At 35.2% G+C, this 17,741-nt stretch overlaps 1 long non-coding RNA gene across 3 annotated transcripts in view; it reads right to left on the bottom strand.

Annotated features, from left to right (window-relative positions):
- LOC135834839 (uncharacterized) overlaps positions 1-17,741 on the bottom strand; it is a 174,201-nt gene that overhangs the window by 21,817 nt on the left and 134,643 nt on the right. The window contains exon 2 of one of the 3 annotated variants that reach the window (XR_010556780.1): positions 14,937-16,550. This is a non-coding gene — a long non-coding RNA (uncharacterized LOC135834839). Of the gene's footprint in view, positions 1-14,481; positions 16,551-17,741 lie in introns of those variants that run through there. The other 2 variants (XR_010556781.1, XR_010556779.1) reach the window with 2 other exon arrangements.

Raw genomic sequence — 17,741 nt, 5'->3', positions numbered from 1 at the left:
TCTAAGATATGACAAATAGTAAGATAGGTACTTCCTTTTTTCATTACTATATTCTTTTTCCTTTTCAAAAATTACTAACCAAATTTTCGTATACAAGCTGTCGTTAAAAGAACCAAAACTGTCCAAAATACTATGAATCAAGTTAACAGAAGAGGCTACAAAATAAAAAACTGCCACAGTCAGGGAAAATGAGTCCACCAAAAAATACATCGCAGCCTACACAAATTTTCTTAAAAAGCAGGGAAAATTTTAGGTACAAAAATTGTGATACAAGAAAAAGCATTTGGCAAGCTTTTTCTTTTTGGGATTCATTCACAGAAAGTCAATATTCTCGCATGCCTTATGACATATCGGAGAAAAGACAAAAATCTGTGAAAAAAACTAATTTTTTTTGAAATTTTTTTTACACTTCTGACACATTTATTCTTACTTTCGCGAATTATTCATTTTTTTTATTGTCGCATCCATTATGCGAATAGTCAATAAAATAATGGGTCCATTACCCCATGTGTACTTTCGCGAATTAATATTTTCGTCAAAAATTCAACTTTCAAAACTTTTTCATTCTCAACTACTGAATCATTGTTCTTTTTCCTTCAATATTATGTAAATTGATAAAAAGTACAACTTTTGCGATTTTCAAATATTTTTTTGATTTATTAATTTATCGAATATTCATTTACATTATATATTATATTCTCCCATAAGGAATTATGTAAATTTTTCAATTACCAACAACGTCAAACATTGGCTCAGCTTTAACTTGACGACGTTATAATTGACTCAGCTATAACTAAAATACGTTAAAATGGTTCAGCTTAAAATATTGGTTCAGCTTTAATCAATCATTGACTGTCACCGAATACGATTAAAAAACTCATCTTTGTAAACTATACCACCGATAATGACCTTGTATATACGTCTAAAAAGACAATGTAATTTTTGTAGCATAAAAATTTGTATAACAAATAATACAACCTCGTCTCAAAAAAGAAAAAGGCGAGACAAGATTATGTTAATTTTTATTTGTATACAAATTGTGCATTTATTGGCTATATCGTGTGAATTTTTGTATTGATATTATTTTTGCATTTGTTAAAATATGCTTTTTTACTGTTATTTATGCATATCGTTACTGTTTGATATTTTTGTATATGTATTATTTGCCGAGCAAACGAGTTAGCCGAATGACCACAAAAAAACTATATCGCTGGGTAAATCTTTCTGTCAATTATGGGAAATCAAAAGTCAATCTTCTTATTGTGGGAATTCAACCGCTCTGTCTTATGGGCAAAAACGAACTAGAATCCAAGAACAGGGGGCAGGATGGTATGGGGGTCAGTGTGGTCGTGTTTTTCCTTGATTGTTCCATGTGTTTCACTGTGCACTCATCACAGTAAGTTTTTCCTGTAAGTTGATGTAGGCTGGCACTTTCAAAATTGCGTTTCAGAAAAAATAGCTATATATAAGGACCACCTTATGGGATCCAAACGAAATGAATTCAAGTTTATATTTTTCTCGAAATATTGAAAAAGTTTTCAAAAAATAATTATATGTAAATGTAAACTTCAATTTATGTACCTTTTCCCCTCTTCTGGTTCATACAGAGAAGTTCTCCAATGCCACCCGCAAGGATACACAATCGTTACAGCAGTAGGTAACTGATTAACAACAAAATGGATGAAAAAATTCGGCGAAGACTAGTTCGAGTTCTTGTCGCAGAATTAGTAAAAATCGCTGGTTGAAGAATTTGCGATTCTGTAGAGCTAATAATTGGATACACCCTACTAGTATGCATATCAGATTTGTTAGTACTACGAGGGGCGCTGAGTAAGTAAGTTTAATTTTGCTCTAACTTTTGAGAGGTAAAAACGTATGTATGTACAATGGTTTCAAAAGAGTTTTTCTACCAATGGATTTTAGGAATTTCCACTCGATCCTCAGCTCACTCGCACAGAATTTGAAAAAAAGAATTCCAGCTTATTTAAAACGTGCTACTACATATCTAGAAGGAATTCTTCTATTATATCAACTCCGCCATGCTCATTCTGAACGACAACACTACGCGATACCCAATTTTTTATTTTTTCCATTTTCCAAGAACTCGGGCTGTGGTGGGTCCCTCAATTCTCAAAAACTTTGTAGAACACTGCAAATTCACTGCAAAGTATTAAAATTTCAAAATTTCAATCTCTAATAAGTAAGTCTCTTTTGAGCGAAATAAACTCTCATGAAGATTCAGCTCCCTCCATTGAAAACCAAGCTGACCCCCTAAAATAGCTGAAATTTAATGTGAAATACGAATTTCAGCTTTTCTATGAGACCGACTTCAGTTTTCTAGGGAGGGGTTCAATATCCTCATGAGAGTTCATTTTACTCAAAAGAGACATTCTAAGAAGTGTTAGAACTTGAAATTTTCAAATTTCAAAATTTTGCTTTAAAGTTGGATTTTTTCAACTTTCTGAAAAATTGAGAGGCCCACCGCAGCCCAAGTTTTTCAAAATTGAAAAAAATGAAATTATTTTCTCACCAGAGGTCACGACTTTGGAGGCTGGAAGCAGAAGAAATCACGAGTTTTATTGGCCACGTATTTAGGGACCACCCTATTGTGCTGGCAACATTTTTCATCATCGTTTACTGATTTGTTCGCGTTTTTGGCGTTCATTACTCGATATACCACTTATTATTCGATGTGTAGACACTCAGACAGAGCGATAATATGATAATGATAAAGTGATCGTCTAACTTGAAAAGTAAACAATTTGTTGAGTAAGTTTTTGATCCGTGTTCAGCTGTTCTGAAGTTTTATAAAAAATTTGAAAATTTAAAATTAACATTGCCTATAGGCACATAGATCAACATACTGAGCATATTACAACGCAGTTTGAAGCTGTTCTGGATCTTCCAGCTTTATTTTGCAATTTCCATGTTTTCAAAAAAAACTAATGAACAGGTTCTAAGAGGTCATGAGTCATGTGACAAGGGTTATTTTTGCAATATGAACTCCTCAATTCAACTCTATCAGTTTTGAGGTTACCGAAAATGTACAAAAAACAACTATTGTTTTTTTTTTTTGCAATCAAAAAATTTATCGATAACATTATTTTTGGATTGTTGAAAAAATGAAAGTTATTGGCTACTTTGAAGGTCAAGTTTTCCAGTCCAAGACTGCAATTACGTACAATGAAGGTTTTCCATGACAGACTTCATAAAGGATGCCGTTTGATATGCAGAAAAACGTTCGCCATTTCTATTAAATAAATATGTATATTGTTCCAAAGACGTAAAGTTTACTTTCACTCAATGTGTAACGAATTGTTGGAGACGGATCAGTCTCACAAAATGGCATTATTCATGCAAAACTATTGGCTCCTCGGGGCTGGGGAAGCTTTACGGTATCGCTTCTGATGCACTTCACAACGAACCCGGTACATCTTAAAAGATTTGAAATTCAATACCTTCCTTGATCCGTTATATATCTGACCCTTCACTTTGTAAGTATCCGGGAAGTTTTATTTTTCGGAATTTAATTCTTAGATTTCAGAATAAAAACAATATCCGATGATTTTTCTCCTGATACACTACCAGCTTACTACAGATCCTCATGAAGTGTCCTCCGACGATTTGGATGGAAAATAGTCTCAGTGGTAGGCCTCGACCTAAGTACCACACTATTGACATTTCAGCTGCCAATAAGTTTGGCTCCCAGAGTAAAATTTTGAATTTGAAAATTTTCAAAAATCGATATTCCGACGCTCATGGTTTTCTCGCGGTGTTGTCATGGGAAAATTCTGGCCCACGCGCCTGCACAAAAGGGACTTGTTTCATTTTTCACATTCAACTAAATTTTTCGTATTACATCTTCGACGATGATTCAAATTTTCATCGAAAATAAAGAATTTGAATAATCTTCGAAAAATATAACACGAAAAACTTGGTCGAACGGGAAAATAAAACACGTCCTTGGGCAAGCACGTAGGTCAAAATTTTAACCTACGACAACGCTGTAGGAAAAACCTGAGCATCGCGGTAACTGTTTTTGAAAATTTTACAATTCAAAATTTCACTGCGGGAGCTCAACAACACTGGGAGAAAAAATTTCAATTTGGGCCAAGGGCTAGCAGTGACTATGAGACCACTTTCAATCCAAATCCCAATGCCAAAATAGAGAAGGCACATGATGATTTGAGCTCGAGAATGTCTTATCTGGAGGTTTTCGTAACCCAAAGAAAACTGTCCAAGTCGCTAATTCCATCAAAGAGGACGAGCCAGCCATTATCAAAAATAAATTCAATACAATGCATGTTGCTGACGAACCGGACAATAACCCTAATGCTGTTACAAATAAAGAAGCTCAAGAGAAAATTCCAGTGTTCGAAGCACTTAAAAAAAAAAAAACAATTATTTGATTCTGATCCAGATTGGATTTTTTTTTATTTACATCGCCATTAAATTTATTCTTCGTATTTGTACAGTGAAACCATGTGATCGTTTAATAGTATTTTTAATTGTTCAATTGCATTTTTTTGAAAATGTTTGTTTGCGCGATTTAGCGATTGTTTTTACGTAAATATCGATAATTTCGGTGTTTTGCGACGATTTCCTGAGAGATTGGTTTGGTCATCGTGTACGAATTCGTTACAAGTATTACGATAACTAACAATCAAAAGGTCAACACCTCACGAATCGCAGGTAAAGTACATAATATATCGTACGTAGACGTACTGCTTGCATCAATATTTGATGGAATGTACATCTTAAAGTAAATATGAAGAATTGCTGCTATTAAATTACTAGTGTTTTTCCTACGAATTCCAACAAATCAGAACCAATCTAATGTTGCTTCAATATGTACAGGAAGTTCAATATGCATGCAGAAATGTAGACGAGTGTGTCCTGGTGGAATTTGTCAACTATGATGATGGGTTAATTCAGATCGGTTGGGTAGAATAGTTATTAAAACAGCCCAGATCGGATAATGAAGTCGTTGAAACGAAGTTGCCGGAGCTGGATACCGAACCACTGAATAAAATGTGCAAGAAAAAGTGCACGTTTACAACAGAGGTTGTTAAGGTATTAGCAAGGGGAAATACGTACATCATAATTAAAATTGAAACTGTTGTAATTTAATTTCACAATATTGCATAGGCCTATTCATTTTCATAATTCATTTTCAGCGTGGTTGGAAATGGTAGAAGCCAGAAACCGACCCCATTTTTTATATATTTTTTTTTTGATGTTTTCAACTAAAAAATACTTAGTTAAAGAACAAAGTTTGCTAACTTTTGATTATCAATTATGGTAATGAACTAATGATAATACTTGCGGTTTTTTCAAATCAAAGAATCTAAAATTTTTTGTCATTAATGACTTCAAGATTAAACTGCCGGACAAAGAAATTCGAGTCTGCCTCACTAGTATAAAATTTGGTATCAGCCAATTCAAGAAAAATGTAGGAGAATTGCTGATGATAGGTAGGTACATCATAAAATCGTTGTGTAAAAAACAAGCCCTGCGAATTATGTATCTTAGTTTTCACCGATAATCTAATACAATTCGTTAACTGTAGTTAAATTATTATTATTTTTTTATATTTTCATTGGAAAAATGATCATGATACTTAGCGTTACACGATAGTATGACAGTCCAAAGGATTTTCTTGAGGGTAACGATCTCGTTGATTTACAATAAAAAAAAAGTTAGAACGTGTACTTTGAAATACTTGAAATCTTAAAAACATCCTGATTAAGAAGAAATGGAAGTACCTTGTAAATTATTACCATTTATACATGTATTTAATGCAAACCAGAGAAAATGAATCAAGATGCCTGCAAAAAGATGAGTTCATAGCTCACCAAAATGGCATCTTAGTTCATACCGAATAATTCAGCATGTCAAATCCAATACAGGTAAGACAATTTCTTATTTAACGTGATTAACTGTTTATACGTCTTATTAGTCACACTTGGAGAGCACTACTTAACCACACACGATTCAGGATCATCGAGTACTGTAAGTGAATCTGGGTATTTCTCACTCTCAGAGGAGAATGACAGTACGTACAACTCATTCAAGGCGCTGATGTCGTCATCGACATTAAACATGTACCGAGAATTCTGAGACAGTATTAGTAGGGTATTAGCAGCGTATAGCATTGATGAAAGTAAAAAGTGTTAGTTGACTCGTGTTTCCTGTTTTCTGATTCGACCGCAGTATTAGCATCATCTTATCAATGAGTAGGTAGGTATCATAATTAGAATTACTTCGAGCAATTTGCACAAGGTGTTCACAAAATTCAAGCTTTTATACGGGGTGCCCGGTGAGTGGATGTCAATACTTCAGATTTGGATAGCTTCAAATTTTGAACACCTTATAAAAATTGCTCGAAATATGTAATTTTCATACTCACTGATAAGAATGCCCACCAAATCTTGAATGTATAGAAATACATATACTCATGTCTCATGTTTTGGTCACTTCAACGACACGAGTTCACCAAAAGTAAAGAAAAAAAAACGCTCTGTACCCAACTGGCTATACCAATCTACTGCATAAGATGCCAAAAAAATTGTACCACGAATTAATATTAATGATTTCGAACGAGGCTAACAGCTACTCGTATTTGGAAAAACTATTCGAGCAGAAATAAAATACACGGGAAAGCTCATAGAAAATAACGTCAAAGTACCTTAATTCGAAGATTTTACGAATGATTATAAGTATATTTAGTGAAAGTGTAACAAAATTATTCAAAAAAATTAAATATGGGGCATATTAGCCCGTACTTCAGCTCAACATCCACTATATATTTACGCCCCACTAAAAACGGAGCAGGGCTCGTCAAAGTTTTTCTTTCCATAATCAGGTACATATGTGGAATGCGATTATATCATATTATCTCAAAATTGGCCCAATTTTGGGTAATTTGTTTTGTCGTAATCCACAAACGACTGAAAAAATTAACTCCTCATTAACGAAATCCCGAGCTAACATCGTTTTGCCTGGCTCAGGGACCCTGAATCTTCAATTTCAGGCAGAAAAACAACCTGGCTCAGGCGAAAACTGTGACGAATTAGAGTGAAACTTTAGTGCCATCTATTTGCAAAACTAAAAAGTATGCCTTATGCAGGGTGGAGGTAAATGTAGTAAAAGCAGATCGCAAAAATGCTATTAATGCATTGCTGGAACATGTAGCCTAACAAAAGAAATGATTCTTTTGTGACAGAACTACAATTAAACAGAAAGAATAGAATTGAAATACCTAAGATGAATGTCTGGGGTATAGGTATCTGGGCAACTGTCTCATCTCTCAATTGTTTAGTTTGGTTGCTGCTGGTCTTCTCTTTCTCTTCCCCACTTCACTGGTTCTAATAGGTAAGGGATGAATGTCAACTACATTTACAGGAGTACACCACTGATGCAGGTTTAGAAATGGGTATTATATGATGCATAAATGGAAATCAAGTCTCCTTTAGATACGTAATTTTTTAAAATCAATTTTGAATAATTTATCCTCCCAAACATATGTATCTGTAGCGATTAATTTTTCAAATTGTTTGAGATGTGTTTGAACGGCATGTGATACGTTTATGAGGGTGAAATATTTAAAAAAAAAAATAAATTAGTTAAGTAGGTACCTATTGGTGAAACATTTCCAGCAAATATACTGCTGTTCATAGGTACCTACTAACATTTCAAACATCAAACATTTTTTTGCAACATTAGATAATTTTAAGACAAGTAGGGAGATAATGGATTTGTGATACATGTTCCATTGAAAATTATTTTTTTTTGCAAAATCACCCTTGGCCTTCTCTATTCACGAAATATTTTATCACTTTTATTTTCGAGTAGGTGCGTGTTTTCAGCGTTCTTTTTTTAAATGCATTATCAAAAAAATGCTTCAATTTTAAATTTTTGCATTTTTTTCTTAGAAAAATCACGACATGAAATTTTCCCAATCGATCATTTTGAAAATATTCCATCTTTTTTCAAGTATTTTTCCCGACATTTCGTTGAATACTTGATAGGTATTTTTTTCAATTTCCAAATTCAAACTATTTTCCATTTTTTTCAAAATTGTTTTACATTACAGAAATATTTCAATTCATAAAATTGTATTCTTGATTTTCTTTTTGGATTTTCTAAAAATTTTCAAAAAATTGCCTGATACTCGTATTAGTTAGGTAGGTAACTTTGCAAATCATGATCAATTTCTGCAAAAAGTAACAATTCAAATAAATGAAAAAAAAATTGGCAAAAAATTGAAAATTTTTTAATTTTGCGACTGAGGCATCACAATTAATGCTTTTCAACCTCCTACATATCTTACTGTAAAGACGAATAGTAGGACTTCCTAGCTATGCGTTTTCAACAGAGCGCCATCTAACACTCGCATAAGGTACTTGAAAAAATCAAATACCTACGAGCTAATTTGCATAATTTTGTCATTAGCCTGACTCAGGCGAGAAAACGGCCTGAAATCGCAAATATAGGGAAAAAAAAGATGCCCGAGCCAGGTAAAATGTTAGCTCGGGATGCAGGGGATCATGTACAGAACATAAAAGTGATACTCTTTATAAGTTGGCACCAAAATTTTGCTTTAAGGTTGGATTTTTATCAACTTTCTGAAAAATTGAGAGGCCCACCGCAGCCCAAGTTTTTCAAAATTGAAAAAAATGAAAAACATGGAATTATTTTCTCACCAGAGGTCACCACTTTGAAGGCTGGGAGCAGAAGAAATCACGAGTTTTATTGGCCACGTATTGGACCACCCTATTGTGCTGGCAACATTTTTCATCATCGTTTACTGATTTGTTCGCGTTTTTGGCGTTCATTAATCGATAAACCACTGATTATTCGATGTGTAGACAGAGCCACAATGTGATGATGATGATGATGATGATTCTCAGAGTCCGGGTGTAATTTTTGGTTGAGGGGGGTCATACGTATGTACAAACCCCAAAAATGCAAAAACATCAAAATCAATTTTTTTGAGAAGTGACCTTATTACTCCCGAGGTGCGATAAGTATGTACTTATTACTTCCTATTACTTCCACAACCTATAGGTACATGAGTATCATATTTCAAGGTTTGTCATCGTTGTCTTACGTTCCACTTTTTTTGTTCCAGCACGAATGGCGGGCAGGCTTACGAGGACAAACACCGCCTGAGTCACCGATTTGAGGGCGGCGACCCTAAATAATCATCGTTCAGCGGATACCGACAACGTGGAAAATTTGAAAAAATGGGTACGGAACGGTCCCAGCCCGAATGCCTTAGAGATGTTATGTAATCAATTAAAGATAAACATTGAAGATCAGCGAAATGAAGATACAAAAACTGAGAAAGATTCAGACCCCTTTAAAACAATATTAATAGCGCACGAACTGTTGTTAACAGGAAACAGGGTAAGTATCCAGACATGAGGGTAAGGTATTATCCAAATATTCTATTTTATTAAAAAAAACACTCAATTTACTACCAGAGGTTGTCTCAAAACTAAAAAACAAAAAGAAAATCGTAAGGTTAGTCGTTGGATTTCATTTTTTGATTATTGGTGAATTTTCGGAATTACAGATTCGCCTTATTTCCCATGATGAGCTCACAATATGGTTAAACGGAGGCAGAAAGCTGAGCTTTGGTTTACACTCTCTCGACTGGAGATGGTTTCAAACCTTCGAGGAGCCTCCAGTGTATTTTGGATTCTCCAGTTTAGAGAAACTTGACATCAATAGAATCAAAATGAAATTCAGCATTTTTCAATTCGTCGATTAGGTATTGTATTTTTGTTTACAGATACGAACACAATTTTCTTATGCGTTTGCGATAATTTTGTATTTATGTAGGTACTTAGGTATCTAGTCATTATTCAGCATTTCAAGTCTAATACAGGTAAGACAATTTCTTATTTAACGTGATTACTTATTAGTCACACTTAGGGACCACTACTTAACCGCATAGACATTACAGGATCGTCGAGTACTGTAAGTGAACCTGAGTATTTCTCACTCTCAAGAGGGAAAGACAGTACGCACAACTCATTCGAGCCGCTGAATGTCGTCATCGACATTATGGAGCAGGGCTCGTCAAAGTTTTGCTTCAATAAATCAGGTAGGTATGTGGAAATGTGGAATGCGATGATATGGACCATATCATCTCAAAATTGGCCCAATTTTGGGTAATTTGCTTTGTCTTATAACCCACAAACAATTGAAAACATTGACTCCTCTCATTAACGAAATAGTTTTGAAAGGAAGGGGATCATACAGAACCTAAAAGTGATATTCTTGAGTCAACACCATTCACAAAATTGAAAGCATTGTTTCTGCTCACTTCTGGTTGGGTCTGGGTCTTCAAAGGTAAATGAAATTGTAGCTCATTTTGAAAGTATAACGCTACGATGTTGGCTCGAACGAAAAATTGAATTCGGTAACGTATATTTACACAGAGTTCGCTAATTCATTCAAACGCCACAACCTGATGGGATGAAATCAAGGAAGTTGGATTATTTATTCACTCTTCACAGTGAGTTTTTCCTGTAAGTTGATGTAGGCTGGCACTTTCAAAATTGCATTTCATAAAAAATGGCTATAAGAACCACCTTATGGGATCCAAACAAAATGAAGTCGAGTTTATATTTCTCTCGAAATATTGAACAAGTTTTCAAAAACTATAATTATCAAATGTAAATTTCAATTTAGGTAAGTACTTTTTTCCGTTTTCTGGTTCATAAAAAGAAGTTCTCCAATGCCACCAGCAAGGACACACAATCGTGACAGCAGTAGGAAACTCATAACAACAAGATCGATGAGAAAATTTGGCCAGCTGTTGGGCACCGAAAAGAAACTTTTTCAAAGTGTTGAAAAACTTGAAATTTTTACATTCAAAAAATTTTGCGTTGAAGTTGTCGTTTTTATAATTTTTGAAAATTGAGCGACCCACCCACCTCAGACAGAGTTTTTCAAAAATGGAAAAAATAAAAAATAGGGAATCATTTTCTCACCAGGTCACCACTTCGAGGACTGGGAGCAGAAGAAATCTTTTGTCATGTATTTAACGACCACCCTATAGTCTACCATCTTGCCAATGTTTCAGCTAAAAAAATCATTCGAAATCAGCAAGCCATGTGAGGATACAACTTGAAAAGTAAACACTTTGTTGGGTAAGTTTTCGATCCGTTTTCAGCTGTTCTGAAGTTGGATGAAAAATTTGAAAATGAAAATTTTTACATGTTTTTCCAAATTAACATTGCCTAGGTACATACATATAGATCAACATACTGAGTATATTAATACGTAGTTCGAAGCTGTTCTGGAGCTTCCAGCTTTATTTTGAAATTTCCATGTTTTCAAAAAATTTATTGAAAATTAGGTATCTAATTGTTTTTTTTTTTTTTTTTTGATATCAAAAGCATTATTTTTTGATTGCTGAAAACATGAAAATTATCGACTGCTTTGAAGATAAAGAAACAAAAATCTACGAGTTGAAAGAAAAACTTCAAGATGCTGAGAGCGTTTTGTTTGGGAAAAAAGCAGAGACTGAAAGCAAAAAAGGAGAAATGCGTTGGATCAGACAGGACTCGATAGATTTTTGGTTGGTAGCAACGGGTATGACAGCCCAATATGATATGGTAAGAAATTTCAATATTCAAATTGAATTATACCAAACCATTAATGGCACGCTTTAAATTGTTACACAGGATTGATCAGATGATACCAGGCACCAATATTATCATCATTGATGCCTACAGATCTGCAGATTTCTAGAAAAAATGAAAACCTCTTATCAGATGTCGAATTCGATCATTTTTATCATCCTCAGGCAAGAAAAGAGTGGAATATGGAATCAGAGGTGTCCACACCCTTGCAGAAATTCTGTGACAATGACCGACAGTAATTTACAATTTTACAACAGTTACTGTTAAGAACTGTTAGTAATTAACAGTTTTTGTTAAAAACTGTAAGTAATTAACAGTTTTTCATAGATTGCTGACAGTTATACTCAGTAACAGTTAGTTTCTTGATGATTTCCAAATGTTACCAACAGTTATTGCCAGAGACATGTCGGCTACTTGATAGTTACTTACAGTTACCGTTAGTGTCATGACAGTGTCTAAATGTTAGCATAAGAAAATTGGCATTGATTGGGAAACGCTTGCATACAGCCTGAATTTTGGAATACAGGCCAATTTTTATAACCTGAACACGAATCCTTGGTGTCTCTGATGTCTGTCCCTAGTTTGCTTTCCCACCAATTGTGGATTTTAGCCCCCCAAATGAGGTTTTTCTCCCGTATCTTCTCAAAGAGCGGTCCTAGCCCAAAAATGAGGTCTATAGAAGTTGCTGTACGTCAAATTTCTCGTCAGATGACCTATGAATCAACTTCGTCCCCCCCAGGGGAGGTGGACCTAGAGTCAAACTGCATCGAATAATAAAAAACGCTCAGGGGGAAGTTGAATTTTGGTATACTAGTCCATTTTTACACCCTAAACACGAATCCTTATTCCTTATAGTGTCCCATCAGTTCCTGGTGACCTTTCCCCCAATTGTGGATTTTAGCTCCCCATTAGGTTTTCCCCCTACCCCTTCAAATTGCAGTCCTACCCCAAAAATGGGGTCTATGAAAGTTGTTGTATATCAAATTTCCCATCAAATGATCTATAAAACAACTTCGTCCCCCTGAGGGAGGTGGACCTGCGGTCAATCTAATACATATAAGGGGTTTTTGAATGTGAGTCCATGATAATTGATAGGTACGAAATCTGTTTTTTTACAACAATTTTGACCTCACACAAGTGTAGGAGAATGGATTATAACCTCAAATTATTCCAGTGGGGAGTACCTCTTTCCACCCTTCATACATATCGTGGCTCATATTCAAAAACTCCCTATATTCAATTAACTGTAGGTCCACCCCCCTCGGGGGGACGATGTTGGTTCAAAGGCCATCTGATGGGAAATTTGACGTAAAACAATTTTTATAGACTCCATTTTTGGAGTAGGACCGCAATTTGAGGAAATATGGGAGAAAAACCTTATTTCCGGGGGTAAAAATCCACAACGGGGGCAGCAAGCTAGGGACAACTGAGGTACACCAAGGATTCGTGTTCAGGGTTCAAAAATAAGCCAGTATACCAAAATTCAGCTTGTGATACAATGTTGGTAAATGAAAAGAAAAAGTTGAAATCATTCATCACTTGAAAATTTTTAAAGTCCAGAGTGTTGAGAGGTGCATATACAAGCATTCAACACCAGTTCTTTCATCAGCTCCAGTGGTCCAGTAGGTAAGTTAGGTGGATAATGCAGTGATGTGCAGGAGGTCTCAGGTTCGATCCCTACCCCAGGTGGAAAATTTTTTTAGGTTTTTCAAAATTTTTTTGGATAGAATTCTTCAATTCTAGCACTGCAGATTACAGGGAAGCACTAAATTCAATCATCAAGCCACATATTTCAATTTTTTACATTCACATTTCACAATGTAGGTAATTTTTAGTCAAATCACCAACAGTTATTGTTAGTGATTTTACTAACAAAAACTGACAAGGAATTTCTGCAAGGGCAGTGAAGAAGATGATTTCCGAAAAAAGTGAGTGTGTTTTTTTCATTTTTACATGACTTTGTTTTTTCGTCGCACGCAGGTCGTGGTCGAAACCGCCGAAAAACTCGAAACGGAAGAACCCGAGGCGATGGAATGACGCCCGCCAATGGTAATGTAAGTTAGAAGTATAAATGTGATTTTTGCTCACGTCAAAAGCGTAAAATCTCTACATCTTTATCGTCGGTATTTTTAAATACCTAAATAAATCGTTTTGATGTTAACGTTACAGATAATTTCAACTTGCCTTGCATTCTTAAATAAATGAATCGTTTATATCTTGAGTTACAGGTATTTTAATGTTGCTTTTACTAATTCGTCAACTTGTACTCCTTCATTTGTCAACTTATTCGCCATGTGCGACGAATTAAAAATCAAAATCGAAGATACAAGGAAAGAAAAGGAAAAAAAAGGAGTCGGATTCCGATTGCTTCAAATCCGTGTTGACCGCGCACGAACTACTGTTAACTGGCAACGTGGTAAGTATCCAGGGATGTTTTTTGCACTAGGTACATATAATTTAAAAATACAATTACGCGTTGCAGAAATTCGCGCGTAATTTCAGACAAAAAACCATCGAAATTGATCCAAAGAGAATGGAATCGCATAAGAATGGTTTGTAAAATTAAATTTTTTCATCTCCTTCTCTAGAATTAGCTTCGTCAATTTTGTAGATATAATTGCATGACCTTGAATGTAATTTTTTGTTGCAGAACCGGTAGTGCGAGAATTCCTCGAATTGTACGTATCGTTCCTGAAGTTGAAAATTCATCATTGCGAGGAAATCAACCAATTAGCAGCGACGTGAGTGTACTATAATTTTCTTGCAACTTGATGGAAGTAGCCAAAATGTGCTCGATGATACACATGAGGGTAAGGTATCATCCCAATATTCTATTTTAGAAAAAAAAAAAAAAAACACTCAATTTACCACCAGACGTTGTCTCAAAACTAAAAAACAAAAAAAAATCGTAAGGTTTGTCGTTGAATTTCATTTTTTGATTATTGGTGAATTTTTGGAGGGGTTCCTCTGAACACATTCCCGAAGAAAAAATTAATGTAAATTTCTCACATGTCCAAAAAACATTTTCGTCAGAATAAGTACCATGAGCATTTGAATTTTTCGCGTATAATTTCAACTCATTTTTAGCAAGTTGCATGTCGACACTTTTACACTTTTTCTAAAATCCTGAAAATCGGGACCCAATTTTGAGCTCAATATAATTGAATCATTTTCGAGGAAATATTGGAATATCTTGCGAAATTTCACCAAAAATTGCAACCCTGCTCCTCTTATCTTGTCCTGAAAAAAAAATCAAATCATTTCAAACTAACTCACCGAAGTAATCGCCGAGCAGAGAGAACCACGATGTTTCGTCTTCTCTTCGATGAAGATTTTCACCTCAGTCATCCACGAGGATCTCGTTCCAAAAAAAAAAGATCAACCAAATTACTCGAAAATTATTTTTATACGAATACGAAATATCAACGATCAACATAAATTCCGCGTACAACACGTTAAAAATTTACGTAACAAAAATTTCAGCTAGTAACATTACTCGAAATACTTCGGTTACCCATACGCAAATAGGTACCTAATCACGACATTAATAAGAAACAAAGTCACCGATATTACGAACCGTGGTAAAAAATTCGAATTCTCAAAACAATATTTCAACCAATTCAACCTTTTACGCGAAAAAATTGGAAAAATTCGAACACGTCGCGTCATCAACCATACTAAGTACTTCTCGATCATACTAGTACGAGAATCAAGTCGAAACTGAACACGAATTCGGATTACGTAGAATTCATTCGTCTTCACAATAGATTTGCTCATAGGCAGAGACAAGAATCGAATGGCAAAAGTGTTATCTTATCGTAATTCCGAAAAAACCCCGACTCGAAGGCTGCATCGAACGAAGCCATTTGTATGATACGTACAACGAAATATCGATACCGAGTGCCTCGTAACTCTCACTCCTCCCTTTCTTCTGCATTTACACGAAAATTCTGGCACCAAAGTACTCGAAAAGTCGAGACTAGATACCCATATTAAATAGAAAATTACTCAGCTACAACATGGCACCATAAAAATGGCATGGCAGAAGAGTGGAAATCTGAAATCATGCTCATTGCTCACGTCATCTCATTTAGAGCGAATTTGAGTCAATTTCAAACCGATACAAATTCTAAACCGAACCATATTGCAGGATTTTTTTCGCCAAAATATCCATCTCGAGTCATAGTACACATACTTCGTACTTCCAGCATTTTCTCAAATTTTTCACGTTCACAAATTCGAAAGAGGACTTTCTGAGAGTTTTTTTCACTCGTTTTTGAGTAAATAGGTATCATGTAAAGAATACCTTGGCAGTATTTTCTGACAATTTACCTCCCAAGTTCCAACAACTCATCTCACGAAAGCTCACACAGAAAAGGCAAGGTAGGTACTTGGATATCATTTCAGAAATAAAAAATCAAAATTGATAAAATTAATCAGTACTGAATATGGTCTTAACGAAGGTCAATTTTTTGTCATATTACTTTACTTCGAACTGGAGAGTAGAATAGAAAGTATAAGTAAGTAAGTACCTAAGTAGCTAAGACTCGAGTAATTACACAATTCCTACCATAAAAAATTAGAAAAAATGGTTCGATCAATCACAAAAAATACTCAACGTCATTTCGATTTTTCAATCCTGGAAATTTGCTTTCAAAGTGGTCATGAAATGTGAGAGAGGGACAAGGGGATTATACGTAGCAAGTAAAAAATATGTCATTGGGAAAAGTCTCATAATCTGATCAAATGATGCAACATCAGCTGTTGCACTGACCTTGATACTTGTAATATGCATTATAAAAAAAACATGTGCAAAAACTTACCAACAAGAAACTGGAACTGGGGTTGTTGAGAAGTTGAAGGTGTCCTCAAATTTCACTCTTGAATATTCTGTGAAAAATATAACACGAAAAATTTAGTCGAACGGGAAAACAAGACACGCTTTTGTGCAAGCCCGTGAGTCAAAATTTTCCTCCACGACAACGCCGCGGGAAAAACCTGAGCATCGCGGTAAGGGTTTTGAAAATTTGAAAATTCAACTTTCGATTTCGCTCAAATTTTTTTTGCAATATCTACCTAGTACCTACCCAGTAGATAAGAAACCTGCAATCAGTTTGGTCCCAGCCCCCTCAGGGGGCGGGTGGGGGCTTCCATTATTTTCACATTGTCTCGAGGAATTCAACTTCAGCAGTCCATTCCTCCAAAACTATGGTACTTTGATCAAAACTGATTTCACAGATCGAAATGGAATTGCATTTAGAACCTTTTAGGCATTTTGAAATTTTCAAAAGTTGAAAGTTCAACTTTCAAATTTTAAGTTCAAATTTCAAAATAGCGCTGTAAGTGGGAGCTACCATTTAAAATTTCGAAAAAATTCCCATAGATGTACCTTTTGATACTTTCTTGAAACATCCAAGTTTCGAGATGGGATCTCTTGATGGAGAGGGAGCACCCCCATCCCCAATTTTGGGGCGAAACTTTCGAAAGAAAATCTGGGGCATGTGATATATCGAATTGTATGTTTTTGGTGACGCTGAACACGAATATGACGTCAGATTTTTGATAGAACCCCATTCATGGCCCCCAGCACATCCCCAAAGGGGGTAAAAGTTCAAAAAAGTGTTTTGTTCGTACGACACATGTAATATTATGTTTTTGGTGACGCTGAACACAAATACAACGTCAGATTTTTGATTGGACTCCATCCACGGCCCCCAGCATTTCCCCAAAGAGGTCCACCCCCCCAAAAAAATGGTTACATTCGTGTGACACAAGAAATATGTAGTATGTTTTCGATATCGCTGAACACGAATATAGCCATAGTTTTTTAAATCGACTTCGCCCATGGCTCCCAAAACCTTTCTCAATAGGTAAAAGTCCAAAAAAATTGTTGGGGGCCATGGATGGGGTCCAATCGAAAATCTGACGTCATATTCGTGTTCAGCGTCATCAAAAACATACAATTCAATGTGTCGCACGAACAATTGTCTCATTTTCACGTTTCTCCTCATTCTTCAAGCTTTAATTACCTACCCTATTATTCTTGATTTAGGCATAACAAAAACACTGAAAAGGAAGACT

The sequence above is a fragment of the Planococcus citri genome, chromosome 2 (genome assembly GCF_950023065.1).
Source record: "Planococcus citri chromosome 2, ihPlaCitr1.1, whole genome shotgun sequence".
Classification (NCBI taxonomy): Eukaryota; Metazoa; Arthropoda; class Insecta; order Hemiptera; family Pseudococcidae; genus Planococcus; species Planococcus citri.
The sequence above is the reverse complement of the archived record's forward strand: the minus strand, read 5'-3'. Positions and strand labels throughout refer to the sequence as shown.